The sequence below is a fragment of the Macaca thibetana genome, chromosome 9 (assembly GCF_024542745.1).
Source record: "Macaca thibetana thibetana isolate TM-01 chromosome 9, ASM2454274v1, whole genome shotgun sequence".
NCBI lineage: Eukaryota > Metazoa > Chordata > Mammalia > Primates > Cercopithecidae > Macaca > Macaca thibetana.
In genome coordinates this window covers 39,133,886-39,153,288 of record NC_065586.1, presented here as the reverse complement: position 1 = coordinate 39,153,288, position 19,403 = coordinate 39,133,886, and positions in this window count along the sequence as shown.

Here is a 19,403-nt window from a genome sequence, read left to right as displayed (position 1 = left end):
TTAAAAAGCAGGAAAAAATGCATAAGAAATATCTATATCTATCTGTCTATATAATATTGCTCTATTCAAAGTAGTTTGGCACCTGCTCCGTGGAAATAAGACACCATGATTAAGAGTATTCTTTAATGTGTAGTAAATACAGCATCTCAAAACAGTGAGGGAAAGAATGGAGTATTCCAAAGAGCATGTCATTCCGAGCAATTTGGAATATAGAGGTATACATAGATCACACATGATAAACTCTCACATGTATACAATACTTAAACATTAAAACCACTAAACGAGTATAAAGTTTTGAAAATTGACAAGGGGGCCAGGCACAGTGGCCCACACCTGTAATCCCAGCAATTTGGGAGGCAGAGGCAAGAGGACCACTTGATCCTTGGAGTTCAAGACCAGCCTGGGCACTATAGTGGGACCCCTATCTCTACAAAAAATTAAAAATAACGGTTAGCTGGGCATGTAGGCAGGTGCCTGTGATCCCAGCTACTCAAGAGGCTGAGGTTGGATGATCACTTGAGCCCTGGGCTGCAGTAAGCCATCATGGCACCACTGTGCTACAGCCTGGGTGTCAAAGTGAGACCTTGTCCCAAAAAAAAAAACAAAAAGGGATGTGATGCCAAAGATAGAAACTATAAATTTAATATCAGTTACATTTTATAATACAGAAAAATAAGCAACTCCATTCCAGCAAAACTTTTTTAGTCTATTACGAGAATTGAAAGAAATGCAAATATGGCCAGACATGGTGGCTCACACCTGTAATCTCAGCACTTTGGGAGGCTGAGGCGGGCAGATCATGAGGTCAAGAGATCCAGACTATCCTGCGCAACATGGTGAAACCCCTTCTGTACTAAAAATACAAAAATTAGGTGGGGCGTGGTGGTGTGCACCTGTAGTCCCAGCTACTCGGGAGGCTGAGGCAGGAGAATTGCTTGAACCTGGGAGGTTGAGGTTGCAGTGAGCCAAAATCGCACTACTGCACTCCAGCATGGTGACAGAGTGAGACTGCATCTCAAAAAAAAAAAAAAAGTGCAAATATTTGAGTGAAAATATGTGAAACATTTATTGAAATTTACATTTTTAAATTTATGCTTTATATACTGAAAAGTTCTTTATTTGGTGCATAATTTTATGAGTTTTGAAAATTCATAGATTTGTGTAACCACCACCACAAGCAAGATACAAAATTGTTTCATCTCTGTCAATAAAATTCCTCCAAACTACCTTTTTGAAGTCAGATTCCCTCACCACTCTTAGCCTCTTGCAACCACTATCTATTCTTTGGGCCTATATGTTTGCCGTTTTTAGAATATTATATAAATGGAATCATACAGTATGTAGTCTTTGAATCTGGTATCTCTTTTATTATTATTATTATTATTATTATACTTTAAGTTCTAGGGTACATGTGCATAACATGCAGGTTTGTTACATATGTATACTTGTGCCATGTTGCTGTGCTGCACCCATCAACTCGTCAGCACCCATCAACTCGTCATTTACATCAGGTATAACTCCCAATGCAATACCCCCCCCATGATAGGCCCCAGTGTGTGATGTTCCCCTTCCCGAGTCCAAGTGATCTCATTGTTCAGTTCCCACCTATGAGTGAGAACATGCGCTGTTTGGTTTTCTGTTCTTGTGATAGTTTGCTAAGAATGATGGTTTCCAGCTGCATCCATGTCCCTACAAAGGACACAAACTCATCCTTTTTTATGGCTGCATAGTATTCCATGGTGTATATGTGCCACATTTTCTTAATCCAGTCTGTCACTGATGGACATTTGGGTTGATTCCAAGTCTTTGCTGTTGTGAATAGTGCCGCAATAAACATACGTGTGCATGTGTCTTTATAGCAGCATGATTTATAATCCTTTGGGTATATACCCAGTAATGGGATGGCTGGGTCATATGGTACATCTAGTTCTAGATCCTTGAGGAATCGCCATACTGTTTTCCATAATGGTTGAACTACTTTACAATCCCACCAACAGTGTAAAAGTGTTCCTATTTCTCCACATCCTCTCCAGCACCTGTTGTTTCCTGAATTTTTAATGATCGCCATTCTAACTGGTGTGAGATGGTATCTCATTGTGGTTTTGATTTGCATGTCTCTGATGGCCAGTGATGATGAGCATTTTTTCATGTGTCTGTTGGCTGTATGAATGTCTTCTTTTGAGAAATGTCTGTTCATATCCTTTGCCCACTTTTTGATGGGGCTGTTTGTTTTTTTCTTGTAAATTTGTTTGAGTTCTTTGTAGGTTCTGGATATTAGCCCTTTGTCAGATGAGTAGATTGCAAAAATTTTCTCCCATTCTGTAGGTTGCCTGTTCACTCTGATGGTAGTTTCTTTTGCTGTGCAGAAGCTCTTTAGTTTAATGAGATCCCATTGGTCAATTTTGGCTTTTGCTGCCGTTGCTTTTGGTGTTTTAGACATGAAGTCTTTGCCCATGCCTATGTCCTGAATAGTACTACCTAGGTTTTCCTCTAGGGTTTTTATGGTATTAGGTCTAACATTTAAGTCTCTAATCCATCTTGAATTAATTTTCGTATAAGGAGTAAGGAAAGGATCCAGTTTCAGCTTTCTACTTATGGCTAGCCAATTTTCCCAGCACCATTTATTAAATAGGGAATCCTTTCTCCATTTCTTGTTTCTCTCAGGTTTGTCAAAGATCAGATGGCTGTAGATGTGTGGTATTATTTCTGAGGGCTCTGTTCTGTTCCATTGGTCTATATCTCTGTTTTGGTACCAGTACCATGCTGTTTTGGTTACTGTAGCCTTGTACTATAGTTTGAAGTCAGGTAGCGTGATGCCTCCAGCTTTGTTCTTTTGACTTAGGATTGTCTTGGAGATGCGGGCTCTTTTTTGGTTCCATATGAACTTTAAAGCAGTTTTTTCCAATTCTGTGAAGAAACTCATTGGTAGCTTGATGGGGATGGCATTGAATCTATAAATAACCTTGGGCAGTATGACCATTTTCACAATGTTGATTCTTCCTATCCATGAGCATGGTATGTTCTTCCATTTGTTTGTGTCCTCTTTTATTTCATTGAGCAGTGGTTTGTAGTTTTCCTTGAAGAGGTCCTTTACATCCCTTGTAAGTTGGATTCCTAGGTATTCTATTCTCTTTGAAGCAATTGTGAATGGAAGTTCATTCATGATTTGGCTCTCTGTGTGTCTGTTACTGGTGTATAAGAATGCTTGTGATTTTTGCACATTAATTTTGTATCCTGAGACTTTGCTGAAGTTGCTTATCAGCTTAAGGAGATTTTGGGCTGAGACAATGGGGTTTTCTAAATATACAATCATGTCATCTGCAAACAGGGACAATTTGATTTCTTCTTTTCCTAACTGAATACCCTTGATTTCTTTCTCTTGCCTGATTGCCCTAGCCAGAACTTCCAACACTATGTTGAATACGAGTGGTGAGAGAGGGCATCCCTGTCTTGTGCCAGTTTTCAAAGGGAATTTTTCCAGTTTTTGCCCATTCAATATGATATTGGCTGTGGGTTTGTCATAAATAGCTCTTATTATTTTGAGGTACGTTCCGTCAATTCCGAATTTATTGAGCGTTTTTAGCATGAAGGGCTGTTGAATTTTGTCAAAAGCCTTTTCTGCGTCTATTGAGATAATCATGTGGTTCTTGTCTTTGGTTCTGTTTATATGCTGGATTATGTTTATTGATTTCAGAATGTTGAACCAGCCTTGCATCCCAGGGATGAAGCCCACTTGATCATGGTGGATAAGCTTTTTGATGTATTACTGAATCCGGTTTGCCAGTATTTTATTGAGGATATTTGCATCGATGTTCATCAGGGATATTAGTCTAAAATTCTCTTTTTTTGTTGTGTCTCTGCCAGGCTTTGGTATCAGGATGATGTTGGCCTCATAAAATGAGTTAGAGAGGATTCCCTCTTTTTCTATTGATTGGAATAGTTTCAGAAGGAATGGTACCAGCTCCTCCTTGTACCTCTGGTAGAATTTGGCCGTGAATCCATCTGGTCCTGGACTTTTTTGGTTGGTAGGCTATTAATTATTGCCTCAATTTCAGAGCCTGCTATTGGTCTATTCAGGGATTCAACTTCTTCCTGGTTTAGTCTTGGAAGAGTGTAAGTGTCCAGGAAATTATCCATTTCTTCTAGATTTTCCAGTTTATTTGCATAGAGGTGTTTATAGTATTTTCTGATGGTAGTTTGCATTTCTGTGGGGTCGGTGGTGATATCCCCTTTATCATTTTTTATTGCGTCAATTTGATTCTTCTCTCTTTTCTTCTTTATTAGTCTTGCTAGCGGTCTGTCAATTTTGTTGATCTTTTCAAAAAACCAACTCCTGGATTCATTGATTTTTTGGAGGATTTTTTGTGTTTCTATCTCCTTCAGTTCTGCTCTGATCTTAGTTATTTCTTGCCTTAGTTATTTCTTGCTTTCGAATGTGTTTGCTCTTGCTTCTCTAGTTCTTTTAATTGCGATGTTAGAGTGTCAATTTTAGATCTTTCCTGCTTTCTCTTGTGGGCATTTAGTGCTATAAATTTCCCTCTACACACTGCTTTAAATGTGTCCCAGAGATTCTGGTATGTTGTATCTTTGTTCTCATTGGTTTCAAAGAACATCTTTATTTCTGCCTTCATTTCGTTATGTACCCAGTAGTCATTCAGGAGCAGGTTGTTCAGTTTCCATGTAGTTGGGTGGTTTTGAGTGAGTTTCTTAGTCCTCAGTTCTAGTTTGATTGCACTGTGGTCTAAGAGACAGTTTGTTATAATTTCTCTTCTTGTACATTTGCTGAGGAGTGCTTTACTTCCAATTACGTGGTCAATTTTGGAATAAGTGCGATGTGGTGCTGAGAAGAATGTATATTCTGTTGATTTGGGGTGGAGAGTTCTATAGATGTCTATTAGGTCTGCTTGCTGCAGAGATGAGTTCAATTCCTGGATATCCTTGTTAACTTTCTGTCTCGTTGATCTGTCTAATGTTGACAGTGGAGTGTTGAAGTCTCCCATTATTATTGTATGGGAGTGTAAGTCTCTTTGTAAGTCTCTAAGGACTTGCTTTATGAATCTGGATGCTCCTGTATTGGGTGCATATATATTTAGGATAGTTAGCTCTTCCTGTTGAATTGATCCCTTTACCATTATGTAATGGCCTTCTTTGTCTCTTTTGATCTTTGATGGTTTAAAGTCTGTTTTATCAGACACTAGTATTGCAACCCCTGCTTTGTTTTGTTATCCATTTGCTTGGTAAATCTTCTTCCATCCCTTTATTTTGAGCCTATGTATGTCTCTGCATGTGAGATGGGTCTCCTGAATACAGCAGACTGATGGGTCTTGACTCTTTATCCAGTTTGCCAGTCTGTGTCTTTCAATTGGAGCATTTAGTCCATTTACATTTAAGGTTAATATTGTTATGTGTGAACTTGATCCTGCCATTATGATATTAACTGGTTATTTTGCTCGTTAGTTGATGCAGTTTCTTCCTAGCCTCGATGGTCTTTACATTTTGGCATGTTTTTGCAATGGCTGGTACCGGTTGTTCCTTTCCATGTTTAGTGCTTCCTTCAGGGTCTCTTGTAAGGCAGGCCTAGTGGTGACAAAAGCTCTAAGCATTTGCTTCTCTGTAAAGGATTTTATTTCTCCTTCACTTATGAAACTTAGTTTGGCTGGATATGAAATTCTGAGTTGAAAATTCTTTTCTTTAAGAATGTTGAATTTTGGCCCCCTGTCTCTTCTGGCTTGGAGAGTTTCTGCTGAGAGATCTGCTGTTAGTCTGATGGGCTTCCCTTTGTGGGTAACCTGACCTTTCTCTCTGGCTGCCCTTAACATTTTTTCCTTCATTTCAAGTTTGGTGAATCTGGCAATTATGTGTCTTGGAGTTGCTCTTCTCGAGGAGTATCTTTGTGGCGTCTCTGTATTTCCTGGATTTGAATGTTGGCCTGCCCTACTAGGTTGGGGAAGTTCTCATGGATGATATACTGCAGAGTGTTTTCCAACTTGGTTCCATTTTCCCCCTCACTTTCAGGCACCCCAATCCGACATAGATTTGGTCTTTTTACATAATCCCATACTTCTTGCAGGCTTTGTTCATTTCTTTTTCTTCTTTGTTCTTTTGGTTTCTCTTCTCGCTTCATTTCATTCATTTGATCCCCAATCGCTGATACTCTTTCTTCCAGTTGATCGAGTTGGTTACTGAAGCTTGTGCATTTGTCACGTATTTCTCGTGTCATGGTTTTCATCCCTTTCATTTCGTTTATGACCTTCTCTGCATTAATTATTCTAGCCATCAATTCTTCCACTTTTTTTTCAAGATTTTTAGTTTCTTTGCGCTGGGTACGTAATTCCTCCTTTAGCTCTGAGAAGTTTGATGGACTGAAACCTTCTTCTCTCATCTTGTCAAAGTCATTCTCCGTCCAGCTTTGATCCGTTGCTGGCGATGAGCTGCACTCCTTTGCCAGGGGAGATGTGCTCTTATTTTTTGAATTTCCAGCTTTTCTGCCCTGCTTTTTCCCCATCTTTGTGGTTTTATCTGCCTCTGGTCTTTGATGATGGTGACGTACTGATGGGGTTTTGGTGTAGGTGTCCTTCCTGTTTGATAGTTTTCCTTCTAACAGTCAGGACCCTCAGCTGTAGGTCTGTTGGAGATTGCTCGAGGTCCACTCCAGACCCTGTTTGCCTGGGTGTCAGCAGCAGAGGCTGCAGAAGATAGAATATTGCTGAACAGCGAGTGTACCTGTCTGATTCTTGCTTTGGAAGCTTCCTCTCAGGGGGGTACTCCACCCTGTGAGGTGTGGGGTGTCAGACTGCCCCTAGTGGGAGATGTCTCCCCGTTAGGCTACTCAGGGGTCAGGGACCCACTTGAGCAGGCAGTCTGTCCCTTCTCAGATCTCAACCTCCGTGTTGGGAGATCCACTGCTCTCTTCAAAGCTGTCAGACAGAGTCGTTTGCATCTGCAGAGGTTTCTGCTGCGTTTGTTATTGTTTACTGTGCCCTGTCCCCAGAGGTGGAGTCTACAGAGACAGGCAAGTTTCCTCGAGCTGCTGTGAGCTCCACCCAGTTCGAGCTTCCCAGTGGCTTTGTTTACCTACTTAAGCCTCAGCAATGGCGGGCGCCCCTCCCCCAGCCTGGCTGCTGCCTTGCCGGTAGATCACAGACTGCTGTGCTAGCAATGAGGGAGGCTCCGTGGGCGTGGGACCCTCCCGGCCAGGTGTGGGATATAATCTCCTGGTGTGCCCGTTTCCTTAGAGCGCAGTATTGGGATGGGAGTTACCCGATTTTCCAGGTGTTGTGTGTCTCAGTTCGCCTGGCTAGGAAAAGGGATTCCCTTCCGCCTTGCGCTTCCAAAGTGAGGCGATGCCTCGCCCTGCTTCAGCTCTCACTGGTCGGGCTGCAGCAGCTGACCAGCACTGATTGTCCGGCACTCCCTAGTGAGATGAACCCAGTACCTCAGTTGAAAGTGCAGAAATCACCAGTCTTCTGTGTCGCTGTCGCTGGGAGTTGGAGACTGGAGCTGTTCCTATTCGGCCATCTTGCTCTGCCCCCGAATCTGGTATCTCTTAACACAATACAATTGAGATCCTTCTGTGTTGTTTTGTGTGCCAATACCTCTGTTTGTTTTTTCTGCTGTTAGAAACAAGTGCCCGGTACCACAGAGAAAGCTAGTGCATAGGCAGAAAATTCCTCAGCAAGGCAAATTTACTTCTGCAGAATGGTGCAGCTTGCGCCAGTCACGATCACAAGAGTACACCAAGAGGGCTAGGGCAGGCGATGTTATCCCTGATACAGTTCCTAGCATTTCTGTGTTCCTTCTCCATTGGCTGGGGTTAGACCTCACAATCTAAGCTAACTCGATTGGCTAAGGTTTAAAATTGAATAGGGTCTATTAGGCAGGAAGGAAGGAGGACTGTCCATTACTAGGCAGGAAGGCATATCTGGACTTGTCTGGGCAAGGCAAAGGCAGGAAGGTTGCTTACAGAACAGGTAGCTAGGAGACAAGGAAGTACAAGGAAGTTGGTCTTAAGCAACAAAGAACAGGGAACTAAAACTTTTTGAAGAGGAATTTATCATCTCTAACATTGCTGACTGCTATTTCTTGGTATGGATTTACCAGTTTCCTTATCCATTCCCCAGCCCAGGGATATGCAAGTTGTTTCCAATTGGGGAAAATCGTAAATAAATAAAATATTTTTAAGTTTAAGATTTGAAAAGATTGAAAAAAAAAACACTAATATACATCTATGGCATGGGCTTGGGGAAATGTTTATTCCCAGTGTATTAGGATTCTCCAGAGAAACAGAACCAGTAGGAGAGAGTAAGGGAGAAAGACACATTGATGATGAGAAATTGGTTAACATGATTATGGAGGCTAAGAAGTCTCACAACCTGTCATTTGCAAGCTGGACATCCAGGAATGCTGGTGGTGTAATTCTGGTATGAGTCCAAAGGCCTGAGAACCAGGGAAGCCAATGGTGTAAATTCCAGTCCAAGGACAGGAGAGGATGAAATGAAATGTCTCAACTGAATAATGAGGCAGAAAATACGGGTTAATTCCTCCTTCCTCTGCCTTGTGTTCTATCCAGGCCCTCAGTGGACTGAATGATGTCCATACACATGAGGACAGCAATCTGCTTTACTGAGTCCACTGATTCAAATGCTAATCTAATCTGTAAACATCCTCATAGATGCACCCATAAGGAATGTTTGATCTGGACACCCTGTGACCAAGTCAAATTTACCATCGCAACTATTCTTTTTTTTTTTCTTTTCTTTTCTTCTTCTTTTTTTTTTTTTTTTTTTGAGACAGAGTTTCACTCTTGTTGCCCAGGCTGGAGTGCAGTGTCATGATCTTGGCTCACTGCAACCTCTGCCTCCCAGGTTCAAGTGAGTCTCCTGCCTCCACCTCCTGAGTAGCTGGGGTTACAGGCATGCACCACCATGCCTGGCTAATTTTTTGTATTTTTACTAGAGATGGGGTTTATCCATGTTGTTCAGGCTGGTCTTGAACTCCCCACCTCAGGTGACCCACCAGCCTCAGCCTGCCAAAGTGCTGGGATTACAAACATGAGTCACCACTCCCGGCCACAGCTATTCATTTTTATTGTGAATTTGATTAACTCTGATTTTTTGCCTCTCCTTTCTTCTTCTGTTTTTGTACCTTTTTCCCTATCCTCCCCTCCTCACTACCCCCTTACCCTGTAATGCCCATAATTCTACTCACTACTTCTGTGAGCCCCAATTTTTTTAGCTCCAAAATATAAGTGAAAATGTGCAGTAATTATCTTTCTGTGTCTGACTTCTTTCACTTAATGACATCCAGGCGCATCCATGTTGTTGCAAATGACAGGATTTCATCTTTATAGCAGAATAATATTCCACTGTGTTTATATACCAGATTTTCTTTTTCCATTCATCTGTTGGTAGACGTTTAGGTTGATATTATATCTTGGCTATAGCGAATAGTGCTGCTATAAACGCAGGAGTGCAGATATCCGTTTGAAATATGGATTTCCCTTCCTTTAGATATGTACTCAGCAGTGTGATTGCTGGATTGTATGGCAGTTCTATTTTATTTTTTGAGAAACCTCCACATTGTTTTCTATAATGGTTGTACTAATTTTCATTCCCACCAACAATGTCTAAGAATTCTCTTTTCTACGCATCCTTACCAGCACTGATTTTCTGTATTTTTTATAATAGACCTTCTAACTAGGGTAAGCTGATGCCTCATTGTGATTTTGATTGGCGTTTCCCTGATGATTAGTGATGCTGGACATTGTTCATACATTTGTTAGCCATTTGTATGTATTCTTCTAAGAAATATCTATTCAGATCCTTTGCCCACATTTTAATCAAATTACTTGTTTTCATTTTTGTTTTTGCTGTTGAGGTTGTTTGAGTTATTTGTATATTCTGGATATTAGTCCCTTTTGGATAAATAGTTTGCAAGTATTCTCTACCGTTCTACAGGTTGTCTCTTCACTCTCATAATTGTTTCCTTTGCTGTGCAGCTTTTTAGTTTAATACAGTCCCATTTCTTTTTGTTGTTGTTGTCTGTGCTTTTATTTATTTATTTATTTGTTTATTTATTTTGAGATAGGGTCTCACCCTGCTGCACAGGCTGGAGTGCAGTGGTGTGATTATAGCTCACTGCAACCTCTACCTCCTGGGCTCAAGTGATCCTTCTGCCTCAGCCTCCCGAGCAGCTGGGATTACAGACGCCCACCACCATGCCTGGCTAAATTTTATATCTTTAGTAGTGATGGGGTTTCACCATGTTGCCCAGGCTTGTCTTGAACTGCTATACTCAAGAATCTGCCCACCTCACCCTCCCAAAGTGCTAAGATTACAAGTGTATGCCACTGTGCCTGGCCTGTCTGTGCTTTTTTTTTTTTTTTTTTTTTTTTTTAGATGGAATTTTGCTCTGTTGCCAGATTGGAGTGGATCGGCACAAACTCAGCTCAGTGCAATCTCCGCCTCCGAGGTTCAATCAATTCTCCTGCCTCAGCCTCCCTAGTAGCTGGGATTACAGGTGTGCACCACCATGCCCAGCTAATTTGTGTGTGTGTGTGTGTGTGTGTGTGTGTATTTTTAGTAGAGACAGGGTTTCACCATGTTGGCCTCAATCTCCTGACCTCGTGATCCGCCCACCTCAGCCTCCCAAAGGGCTGGGAGTGAGTCACCACGCCTGGCCCTGTCTGTGCTTTTTTTGGGGGGTGGGGTCAGGATGGAGCCTAGCTCAGTTGCCCAGCCTGGAGTGCAGAGGCTCAATCTCGGTTCACTGCAAGCTCCTCCTCCTGGGTTCACTCCATTCTCCTGCATCACCCTCCTGAGTAGCTGGGACTACAGGTACTCGCCACTACGCCTGGCTAATTTTTTTGTATTTTTAGTAGAGACAGGGTTTCACCATGTTAGCCAGGATAGTCTTGATCTCTTGACCTCGTGATCCACCCGTCTTGGCCTCCCAAAGTGCTGGGATTACAGGCATGAGCCACCGCACCCAGCCCCTGTCTGTGCTTTTTAAGTCTTAGTCATAAAATTTTTGCCTAGACCAATGCCCTGAAGAGTTTTCTTTAGGTTTTCTTCCAGTATGTTTACAGTTTTGGTCTTATGTTCAAGTCTTTAATCCATTTTGAGTTGATTTTTATATATGGTGACAGGTAGGGATCAAGTTTTGTTTTTCTGCAAATGGATATCCAGTTTTCCCAGCACAATTTATTGAACAGGGGGCCTTTTACACAATGTATGTTCTTGGCAAGAACCTCATTTTAATTAAACTTTAAAGGACTTATAATATTGTAATTCCACTTATATGATTTTATAATAATAAAATAAATTATTGTTGATATATGTGCAAGTATGTTTACATCAATCAGGATTCAAATGGTAAAAGAGAGATCACTCAAGTATTACAACTGAGAGAATTTGATGAAGATTATTTAAAGCAGTTGTTTTAATGGTAAAAATGAACACTGAGCTAACACAGGATGACAACATCGGGTAGCAGCTACCTGTCTGGGGCTGGGAAACAATGGAAAAGATTAAGGTCCTCAGAACCCAGAAACTCACCAGAGTGGTCCCAGAGAGCTAGAATTAGACAGACAGTGGAGGCAGGGGCAGTGCCAGGATCACACTGGTACCTCACGTATTCAGAGAAGAGCTTTGCAGAACTGGAATTCAGACCTTCAGAAGGGTGCTGTCCAGTTCCTATCTCGACTTTTAGAAAGGCATATTGAGGCACATTGTGTTCACCTCTGAGAGTCCTTACTGTCCAGCTGGTGCTGGTAGCCAGAGTGGGATCAATGTGGAGAGTTCTGGGAGAGCTAAAAGAAGCTGGAGGGTGATCAAAATGTTCTGGAATTAGATAGTGGTGATGGTTGTGCAACTTTGTGACTATAATTATTATTGAATTACACACTTTTAAGAGAGTAAATTTTGTATGTAAATTTTATCCCAATTTTACAAATACTTTTTTTCTGAGACGGAGTCTAACTCTGTCACTAGGCTGAAGCACAGTGGCATGATCTTCACTCCCTCCAACCTCCACTGAAGAAGGAATTCATGAATTTTACAAGTATAATCAAAGACTACCAAGAAATTTTTACTTTTTCCTTCAAAAGTTAAGTGTAGTGTAGCACCCACCCCCGTAGTCTAAGTTAGAGAAGAATACTAACTGCCTGTTTTCCTTCTGTGCTCAGCACACCTTATCTGTACTTACCAGTTTCACATTCCTTGAGGCTCAGCGAGTTCCTGCGTCACCTCCCTAGCGCAGCTGCAAAGTTACAAGGTTGATAAGCACATGTTACAGAAACATAGTTTCCCAAGGATGTGGAAAATGTAGTATAGATAAATGTAAAAGACTGGTCAACTGCCTTTGTTCTCACTTCTGTAAGTATACTTCCCACATCACATAGCTCCCAGCCACTGACTGCTTAAAAGGTGGCTGCATTCTTTGTCTGGGCTCAGACTTTCCTGGACGCCAGTCCTACTGAGCCAGGTGATCACCTTAATAAAGGCTTTCCTGAATTCTATTCAGTCTCTCCCATCTCTGATTGTCCCATAACATATCTGGGCGCCTCTCTGGGATTGGAGATGGCAGGTTTCTGTCTCCTTTGCCTGTGGGCTAGAGACACAGGACACAGGAGATTTAGGGCCCTTGGTGCCACTAGGTAAGACTTAGCCCAGAAGGAGAACGGCTCTCCCATGCATTGGAGCTTCCCCTGACAGCGCAAACGGAACCAACTCAGGAGTTGCAGGACAGTCACAGGAGCAGCGTGCAGGCAGACTGCTGAACCGCGGTAAGGTTGGGCCCTGGAAAAGCCCATCCCATAAGGATGGAAGGGGAGCTTGATCACGACTACTTATCCAACCCAGAGTGGCTGGTGGGGCAGGAGTGGCCTGCCAATTTGGATGAACCTTGTGTCCCCACTAACAAGTGAAAGTAGTTCACTGGATCTGCAGACAGAAACTGGGAGTGCGTGGGTGTGTGTGAACCTACCTGGGACATGAGAAAGGCTATTTTCATCTGATGAGGAGTCTTGGGGTAGGAGTGGTGTGTGCATGTGTGTGAATGTGGAAGCCTAACTAGGCTTACCCAGGACACAAAAGAGGCTCATTTCATCTGATGAGGAGTCCTGGGGCAGGGGAGGTGTGTAAAAGTGTGCGAAAGAGACGGTCTCAGGAGAGGCCAACACAGGGAGTGAAGTAGGGAGGTGCAGATCTCTTAGTGCAGACTGTGCCCTCCAAGGTGAGTGTGGGACAAGCCAGACCTAGGTCACTGCATAAAACCTACAAGATTCACTTCCTAGCTTCACAGCAGTAGTTGGCTGTGACCTGGTCAAGCAGCATCCAAACCTCCCGTAATAGGACCCCGTCTGGTTAATCTGAGCGCGAAAGTGAGAGTGAAAGTGTGCCATGAGGGAGGAAATAGGAGGAAAAGTCTTGAAGCCAACTCCATTAGAATGTATGTTGAAGAATTTTAAGAAAGGCTTTGATGGTGATTATGGAATGAAGTTAACACTGCTAAGTCTAAGAACCCTTTGTGAAATTGACTGCCTCTCCTTTAAGTAGGGTGCCACCCGAGGGAACCACAGATAGGAAAATAATTGGCCAAGTGTCTTGGGTGGTTACTGGGGTCGGAGAACAGTCTGGGCACCCTGATCAGTTCCCATACATAGACTCCTAGCTGAATGTGATCCAAACCCATCCAAAATGGCTACAGACCTGTTTTGAAAATTATTTTAAGACTCTAGTGGCTTGTACAAACAACGAAGCACAGAAAAGACCACAAAATGTAGGCCCAGGAGAAAAAGCAGCAAGGAAAACAGGAAAAACCTACAGGTCCTGCCAGAAGAGCTAGAGAATCCACCCCCTTATGTTCCAATGTACCAGCTTCTGGCAAAGCTTAGGCAGGAAGTCACTACAGCAGCTGCCTCTGGAGGGTCAGACTCAGAGGATAGTACCCCCCAAATTTCACCATGTAGGGAAGAGCCAGGGCCACTGCCTGATAAATCAAAGGAGGAACTCCAGGATGAGGTTGGCCATCTCCAGTCAGGACACGCCTGAGCCATGCAGATACCCCTCAGAGAAACTAGGGTACAGATCTATTTAGATGCACGAAATGAGGTTCAAGGAGGAGAACAGCTTTATGTTTATCAGCTCTTCTCTACTACAGACATTTTCAACTGGAAACAGCATACTCCCTCCTATACGGAAAAACCCCGGGCTCTTATCGACCTGATGCAGTCCATCTTCTTAACCCACAACCCAACCTGGGCTGACTGCAAGCAGCTCCTTCTGTCACTGTTCAATACAGAAGAACGCCACGGAGTAATACAAGCGGCTCATCAGTGGCTAGAAAGCAATGCTCCAGTAGGCACAAGAGATGTCAGACAGTATGCTCAGCAGACTTTGCCAATAGAAACTGATCCAGGCTGGGACCCAAATCAGGCCCAAGGGCTTCTGAACTTGCTGAGATACCAAGAGGCTCTGATACAAGGAATAAAGGCTGAAGGGAAAAAGGAAACAAACATTGGAAATGTTTCAGAAGTCCATCAGAAACCAGATGAAAGCCCCAGTGAGTTCTATGAGAAACTTGTGAGGCTTACCGACTCTACACACCTTTTGACCCAGAAGTGGCATGGAATCAGTGCATGGTTAATTTGGCATTCGTGAGTCAGGCACAAAATGACATTAAGTGAAAGTTGCAGAAGCCGGAGGGATTTGAAGGTATGAACATTTCCCAGCTTATTCAAGTGGCAACCAAAGTGTTTGTAAATCGAGATGAAGAAGCAAAGTGGGAGGCCAAGTGTAGAGTGAAGGAAAAGACAGAGTTCTTGGCCACAGCCCTGGTTGAAAGAGAGGCTGGATTTGCAAGAGGATGTGGACGTGGTCATGGATGCAGTCACAGTAAAGGACAAGCTAGGCCAAGTCAGGAGACCAGGACAGGTCAGGAAGGTTGGTCTAGACTACAGAAAAATCAGTGTGTGAGATGCAAGCAAAGAGGGCATTGGAAAGATGAATGTCCAGAGAAAGGAAAGGATAAAGGCAACAACCAGGGACGGAATGGCTGAACAAGGCCTCCTTGCACTGCTGAGCAAGGCATAGTAGGATCTGATGTGGATCTAATTGGGCTGGAAGGAGTCAGTGACCACCTTGAAGACTGAGACAGGCCGGGCTTCATCTCATTAGGCCCTGAGGAGTCCACAGTCTCAATGGTAGTAGGGGGCCAAAAAATAGACTTTATGGTAGACACAGGTGCTGAACACTCGGTTGTAACTCAAACAATTGGGCTGTTATCAAAACTCTATGCTAATATTATCAGGGCCACAGGTATCACAGAAAAAAATAAAAGAACCCCTTTTCAAATAAAAGAGATGTATGATTGGAAACCGAGAAGTCCAACACAAGTTCTTATACTTGCCAAACCGCCCAGTGCCCTTGTTGGGGAGAGACTTGTTGCAGAAGCTGCAGACTCAAATTTCCTTCACACTGAGTGGAGATATGACCTTCAGTCTAGGGCAAAAGAAGGCTATGATACTAACTCTTGCAGTACCCAAGGCAGAGGAGTGAAGACTTTATGAAAGTAGTTGCCAGGAGTGTGGAAAGGAGTACAGCACAGCTGAGAAAGAAAAACTGTTCACAGACTTACTCCTTAAGTTACCAGGAGTCTGGACGGAGCACAATTCCCCAGGGTTAGCAGTAAATAAAGCACCTGTCATAGTAGAGCTATTGCAAGGAACCTACCCAGTGTTGATCCATCAGTATGCCATTCTCATAGAGGCTAACCAAGGGATTGCAAAACACTTAAAATGGATCCTTGAGTTTGGAATAATAGATAGATGTGTCTTCTCACGGAATATTCCCCTATTGCCGGTGTTAAAACCTTCCAGTGACTACCGGCCTGTACAACATTTAAGGGCAGTCAACAAGGTAGCTGCTACACTGCATGCTATTGTGCCTAACTCACACACTATGCTTGGACAAATACCTGCTATTGCTGCTTGGTTCATATGCTTGGACATTAAAGATGCATTCTTCTGCATCTGATTAACCCCTGTCAGTCGAGACATTTTTGCCTTTGAGTAGGGCCCATCTCAGTATACCTGGACTAGACTTCCCCAAGGATTTAAAAACTCCCTAACCATCTTTGGAGAAGCACTAGCCTCAGACTTACAGGCTTTCACACCACCAACCGACCTCTGTGTCTTACTGCAATATATAGATGATCTACTGTTAGCCACACTCACAAGAAAAGAATATATCCAAGAAACAGAGAGTCTCCTTCGAGTGCTGTGGGAAGCTGGCTATAAAGTGTCTAAAGGAAAGGCACAGATCTGTGGCCAAGGAGTTCGGTATCCTGGCTTTTACGTCTCCCAAGGGCAGCGTGAGGTTGGGCAGGAGTGAAAAGAGACTGTCTGTAGCATTCCTTGGCCAGACACAAGGCAGCAAGTGCAGGAATTCCTAGGGGCAGCTGGTTTTTGCCACATATGGATTCCTGACTACTCGCTCCTAGCAAAGCCTTTATATGAGGCAACCAATGGAGGGGAAAAGGAGCCCCACCTTTGGGGAAAAGAACAGGACATGGCTTTCAAGGAAATCAAGAAAGCTTTAATCCAGGCCCCAGCACTAGGACTGCCAGACATGACAAAGCCCTTTTACCTGTATGTTCATGAAAGAAAAGGGAAAGAAAAGGAATGGCTACAGGAGTCTAAGTGCCAATGCTAGGGCTGTAGTAGCAGCCTGTAGCGTATTTGTCCAAGCAACTAGACTTGGTGGCTATGGGATGGTCACCCTGTTTCAAGGTGCTGGCTGCCACTGCCTTGTTAGCCAAAGATGCTAACAAGCTCACATTTGGGCAGAAGCTGATAATTTGGGTGCCCCACACAGTTGTCACCTTGACGGAACAGAGAGGACTTCGTTGACTTTCTAACCCTAGCATGCTAAGATACCAAGGACTCCCATGTGAGAATCCATACATCACCTTAGAGCCTGTGAATACCCTAAATCTGGCCACACTGTTACCAATAGAATGTGCAGAACATAGAAAGACCCTGTTATGTGCCCCAGGGTACCACTGCTGCGTAGAAACAGTGGATGAAGTTTTTTCAAGCCAGAAAGACTTAAAGGATCAACCCTTAAAAAACCCAGATGTTGACTATTTTACTGATGGAAGCAGCTTCATATCTGAGGGTATCAGAAAGGCCGGATATGCTGTCATCACATTAAGCTCAGTGGCCGAAGCCCGCCCCCTACTGGTAGGAACCTCAGCGCAGAAGGCAGAACTAATAGCTCTCACCAGAGCACTATTTCTAGCAAAGGGAAAGTCAGTGACTATCTATGCTGACTCAAGATATGCTTTTGCCACCTTGCATGCTCATGGAGCCATTTACAATGAAAGAGGACTGTTAACTGCTGAAGGAAAAGAAATAAAGAACACAAAGGAAATAGAGCAGCTCCTAGAGGCTTTGTGGGCTCCAACGGAAGTAGTAGTCATCCACTGTAAAGGACATCAAACAGGAGGAAGTGATAAGGCTACAGGAAACACAAAAGCAGAAAAGGAAGCAAAAAAGGCTACAATGACAGAAAACACAAAGAAAGAAGAGAATTATGCCATGCTCTTATTAGAGCCTTCCCTTGCAGACACTCCTAACTACTCGTCCAACAAGAAGGTGCGGTTTGCACAGGAAAATGGGAGTTATCAGAAAGGAGTCTGGTGGAAGTTTTCAGATGGGAGGCTTGCCATTCCAGAAGCCATTGCCCCCCGATTTATAAAGCAGTTTCACCAAGGAACACACATGGGGAAGACAGCTTTAGAGATTCTCATAGGGCAGTATTTCTATGTGCCACGCTTAACTGCCATCACTCGAGCTGTCTGCGAGCAGCGTGTTACTTGCACCCAGAATAACCCATGGCAAGGACCTATTTGGCTTCCAGGAATTCAGGAAACAGGAGCGGTGCCATGTGAAAACCTACTTGTAGACCTTAGTGAACTGCCTCAGGCTGGAGGTTATCGGTACATGTTAGTATTTGTCTGCACCTTTTCAGGGTGGGTCGAGGCATTCCCCACCAGGGCAGAAAAGGAATGAGAAGTAACCAGGATATTATTAAAAGACATTATTCCTATATTTGGACTTCCTCTAACCTTAGTCTGGGACAATGGACCAGCTTTTGTGGCAGAAGTAGTACGGCAACTAACTCAGATGTTAAAAATTAAATGGAAACTGCATACAGCCTATCACCTACAAAGCTCTGCAAAGTTTGAAAGGATGAACCGGAAACTGAAACAACCGTTGAAGAAGTTTAGCCAAGAGATTCATTTAAGCGGGGACCAGGTATTGTTTGTGGTCCTTCTCTGAGTCAGGTGTACCCCTACTAAATTAACTGAGTATTCACCCTATGAGATAGTGTATGGTCCACCACCCCCACTTACATCTCAAGTAAAAGGAGATTTAAGGGAAATTGGAGAACTAACCCTAAGAAGACAAATGCAGGCATTAGGTGAATGCAAGAAGTACAAGGGTGGGTAAGAGAAAGAATACCCTGTTAGCCTTACAGATGCAATACATCCCTTTCAACCTGGGGACTCTGAATGGGTTAAATGCTGGAATCCTACCACCCTCAGGCACTTATGGGATGGCCCCCATATTGTGACCATGTCTACCCCTACTGCTGTTAAGGTTGCAGGTATTACACCTTGGAGCCATCACAGCCGACTGAAACCTGCAGCCTTAGTTCAAGACCAGTGGACAAGTCAGCAAGATCCAGATCGTCCAACTCAACTGATCTTGCAGAGAAACCAAGGCACAGCAGGAAAAGATGACCACCCTGTTCCGACCACACCAGAGGCTGGTCTGTCAATGCATGGCTGAAGCTTAAGGAAATGTCAAGCCCTGCTCTAGTCACACAACTGGAAGGTGACTAGTCTACACATGGCTGAAGCTTAAGGAAAAGTCAAGCCCTGCTCTAGTCATACAACCAGAAGCTGACTAGTCTATGCACGGCCAATGCCTGAGGAAGCCAGCACTAGATAAGTAAATGTAGACTGAATTTGCAAGTGTAGTTATACCATTGCTTATACTGATTGTCTTGTTGTCATAGTATCTTTGCAATTGCTATCAAACTTTTTGCCCAGGAGGACGCCCGTGCGTAGTATAAACTTAATTGCACTAATGACAATAATGTTAACAGGCACAGGAGGAAACCAAAATAATTGTCATCATTGTATGATAGAAAGTTGGTCTGGTAAAGGTATAACTAAAACCCTGTTATATCAAACTTATTATAAGTGTACAGGAACTCCCCTGGGGACATGTGTTTATAATCAAAACAGTTACTTCGTCTGTAACCCAGGAAATAGGCAACCTCAAGTATGTTATCACCCAGGTCTCCTACCCTATGACTTCTAGTTTGAAATTC